Source organism: Primulina huaijiensis, chromosome 4, assembly GCF_012295235.1.
Source record: "Primulina huaijiensis isolate GDHJ02 chromosome 4, ASM1229523v2, whole genome shotgun sequence".
Lineage (NCBI taxonomy): Eukaryota > Viridiplantae > Streptophyta > Magnoliopsida > Lamiales > Gesneriaceae > Primulina > Primulina huaijiensis.
In genome coordinates, this window is record NC_133309.1 from 17,156,934 (window position 1) to 17,161,608 (window position 4,675).

Genomic DNA, 4,675 nt, shown 5'->3' on the forward strand with positions numbered 1-4,675 from the left:
TTGCGGAACACGACAGTCAACATTATTTTAATCCAGCTGTGTGCAAAGGTACATAAGATTTTGTCCAGTCAAAGGACAAATAATGGACCGAGCAGAAAAGCTTAACGAAAAATTGTTCCAGAAGAGATGTCGGAAAAAGACGAGAAACAAACTTCAAGGAATGCATTCAAACTGCAACGGTCACATGTGCTGAGTCTTGGTATACGGTCATCTTGCTGCTATAAATACAGACCAAGACCATTAGCAAAACAACATACAGAGAGTGTGAAAAACAAGAAGGGAACACTTATTATTCATCAGCTTTCAAGAAGCATTACGCCCAGTTGCGAGGGAACACTTCAAGATATATCAACTTAGTGTAGAAGCTATTTTCCCTCAGTGTGTGAGAACACCTTTATCGTGTATTCATTGTTCAGTTCTCACACACACGCACACACACCACCACTCAAATACAGTCTTGCACAAAGACAATAAAATTGTGTCTGTAGTCTTTGACACGTAGACGTTAAAGAAGTATTGGCTGGAAGGTGCTGCCTTCAGTATAGAGTAGGAGTTCAGTTAGGCAGTAGTGTAAGTCCTAAGCTATGTAGGATTTATACAATCAGTTGTATAAATCTAATTCTTCTAGTATATCCTACCCGTGGGGTAGAAGGGGTGACGTAGGAGCAGTTGAAATCTCCAAAAATCCGTAAACATATCTTGTGTTTTGAACTGATCAACTATTGTTTTCAATCTAACTGGATTAGCTAGAGTATCCATCAGTTCAGTTATCACCATAACTGAATTTGTGAATGCAAAAACTAATCTACCTTTTTTCAGTTATTTAGTTGCACAATATATAAAATATATCAGTTTCCTAAACAAAGGTTTACTTCGAGTGTTTTCTGCTTGGTTTCTCACCAAACTCGATTTACTCATCGGTGTAAACATTCTTAGAACACGAGCTATTGTAGCTCTCGGAGAATATTGTGTTGGAAGCACCTTTGAATTTCATTGAATTTTCAAACGAGTAACCTCGATGTTCGTGAAATTTCCATACGAGTAAATGCGAATTCAACACCAAGAATGCATTCCTTGCATACGAAAACACGAGGAATAAAATTACATTAGCTCGGGGGAATCAACACTTTTGTCGCGCATGTGCGGGTCTTTGGGCACATTAGCTTTTCATGTTCTAACACCCCTAAGCGCATTGTTTGTGTGTGAAAAACTCTTCCCCGTCCCTCTAGTGCCAGTTCTACGCGATCGTATCATGGTTTTTGAGCGTAAATACACAAAGGAATGTCCTATACACTATTTTCCTCATCAATCACACTACGTTATGTATGATGAATGTTTTTGCATGATATTTTATCGATCTATCATTAAGCATTGATTTTACATGGCTTTTACATGAAAATTATGATTTTACTTCGTTTGCTTCTCACGGTCATTTCTTGGTTCGAAGAGCTGCCATATTCTTTTCAATAAAGGCTCTTTTTGCAGCAGGTTTGGAAGGTGTCTATGTATTAGGTTTGTACTGGACTCGGTGTTGTGGGGGATGGCCGATAAGATTGTGTATTTGAGGAGCTTGGGGCTTCGGTTGGTTAGGGTGAAGGAACGGAGGTGCATGGGCAAACTCCACTGTTGGTTCGTGTCCTAATGGGTCTTAGCCAAACCCTGAGTGTCCCAAGGTCTGCATGTCGTAAGGGTTAGGACTGCGGTGTAGGGGCAAAGTCAAGTGGGCCGAGGGTAGGATTGTGCGCGGATCTTGTTGCGTTACTGTGGGTCTGGCTCACGTTGGGTTGTCCAGGCAGGTGCTCATGGGTCTGGTATTGGTCTAAGGTTGGGTGGTTTAGGCCTGGTCTTGGTGGCTTGGGGCTCGGGCCGAGAATTAGAACTTAGGAGCAAGTTAGGGTTTCGGCCGTCGTGTGTAACATTTCTCAACAGCTGTCCCATTCTTTTCAAGGGTCTTAGGTTGTCTGAACTATGCAGTGTAAGGGTTGGTCATGTGTTGTTAAGTCACGGTTTAAGTTTGGGAAAGTTTGATTGAGTTTCGGGTTAATTCGGATTAAAACCGGGATCCCGATCCAACTTTTGAAATGAATTATGGAATTTCTTGCATGGGCTCAAGGTAACATCTAGGAAATGGTTATAAATATGTTTTGAGGTAATCCAATAAGATTGGTTGGCTTCGTGTCGAAATTTTGAGGTCCAGGGGTAAAATGGGCATTAGGGTTTCTAGGGACAAAATGGTCATTTTGCACCCGGGTCGAGTTAGCGATCCTGGCAGCGCCCTGGCAACTGAAATTGCATGTTTAAAATGTTTACACTTATTTTGAAAATGAATTTCTAAGAAAATAGAGGAAAATACGTTGCATTCTTGGTTTTAAGAAAAAGTATGTATATGCATGAATTTTATAAGTGATGAACATGATGGCATTTTTTTAAGGAAGTGAGTTGGTTGTGAATAATACGAACACGAACATGTAAGTCCAAGGCTTAGTGGATGGATAAAATTGTCGCTGATGTCCCCGCTGTCGGGTACCACGATTATACGTAAATGGATCCATATAATTAGAGCTGATACGAAAATCACAACTAATTATCTGAATTCAATAAAGAAAAATGAACACATATATGATTACATGATGAGATATGTTTTGAATATGTTTACGTTACGATATGTTTAAAATATGTTTAAGTTACGATATGTTTAAGTTCATGCTTTTAAGATCATGAAGTTTATTTTAATTACATTATTTTTCACTGTCGCATGTTATGTATAAGTATTTGCTATAATGGTTCAGGTGTGTTGAGTCTTTAGACTCACTAGGTGTGATTGATGCAGGTGAGCCCGATGAGGTAAAGAATGGAGGCATCGAAAACTGAGTAGGCGGAGCTGGGAGTGCGCATGACAACCAGAATACTTTACGTTTTCTGCACTTTATGTTTAGGAGTCAGGGGTGAAACTTTATGTTATACATTTTGCATCTTTTTATTCGTTGATGATTTTGACACGCTTTTGAATGTTGCATTTGGTCCTTTTAAAACAGTAGTCTAGGGATTTGATGATGTTAGATTATTAAATTGCAGTAATTTGATTCAGTGGTTGAGTGACTATTTCGAAATGCGTGGTTGACTACTTTTATTGCATGCATGTTTTGAATGTTTTCAAAAATAGTTTACAAAAAAATATTTCTAGTATTATTTTAGTAGTAGACTTTACAGTTGGTATCAGAGCAAGGGTCCTGTAAAGGGTTGTGTCGCCTCCAGCTTCAGAAATTCAGTCTTCAAGCCTCAAGTCTGTAAGATTGCATGTTTTAAATAGTTTAATGCTATCACCTGCAAGTTAAATGACATATGTTTTACAGTACACTTTTAGCTGTTTAAATGATTTAAGGATTAAATGTTTGGAAAGATGGATTAAATTGCATGATGAGTTACGTTTAGAATTTGGACTGTATTCAGATATCATGCCTCCCAGGCTAGCCTCTGGCACAGACAGGTAGGATGATAATCCTTGAAGCGATAGAGGCTTTCCACCACCACCATCGCCTGGAGATACCGCTACCCGAGTTCTAGAGGGTATTGTGAGACTTATGGAGTAGGCGCAGCAGGCTCTGAGGCCCCAGACTGATATTTTTGAGCAGTTCAGACGGCTCAACGCGGTAGGAGCTCGGGGGTACTGCTGACCCATTTGTAGCGGAGGGTTGGATACGGTCACTGTAGATGCACTCCATTATTTGGACATGAGAGATGGCGACAGAGTTAGGTGCGCCACGTACATGCTGAGGGACGATGCATCCCTATGGTGGGAAAGAGCAGCGCACCTTAAGTTTTAACACAATCAGATTTGATGGTATGTTTTGTCGTAGGAAGGATATATATTTCAGGTGTAGTCACGTATGCTTTGCTATATTCCGGAGATACGCACTTTTTAGATCCCATTGTCTTCTCGGATGATGTTTCAGGCGTTCCACTAGATTGAGAGGTGGACTTTTCTATTGAGTTGATGTCGGGTACAATGCTGATTTCTAAAGCACCCTATTGTCTAGCACCTGTAGAGATGAAGGAGCTGAAGGATCAGATTTCGGACTTGCTGGAAAAAGGTTTCATTCGCCCGATTTTTTCTCCATGTGACGCACTGGTACTGTTTGTGAAGAAGAAAGACTGCAACATGCTGCTCTTATCGATTACAAGAAATTGAACAAGGTCACAAGCAAGAACAAGTACCCTCTGCCTAGGATTGAGGATCTATTTGATCATCTTCAGCGAGCATCAATAGTTTCGAAGATAGATATCCGATCAAGATATCACCAGTTGAGGATAAGAGAGTCGGACGTGCACAAGATGGCTTTCAGGATGCGTTATGGGCACTATGAATTTATGGTGATGCCTTTCGCACTGACGAACGTGCCACCTATCTTCATGGATCTTATGAATCGCGTGTTTAAGCTGTATTTGGATCAGTTCATCATAGTTTTCATAGACTACATTCTGATCTATTCGAAGAGCAGAGAGGACCACAGTTAGCATTTGAGGTGCGTTCTACAGATTTTACAGGATAGACAGTTGTATGCTACGTTCAGCAAGTGTGAGTTCTGGCTAGACAGAGTGGCATTCTTGGGCCGCATCATATCCCGAGATGGAGTTTAGGTTGATCCCGCAAAGTTGAGGCATTCCGAGATTGGCC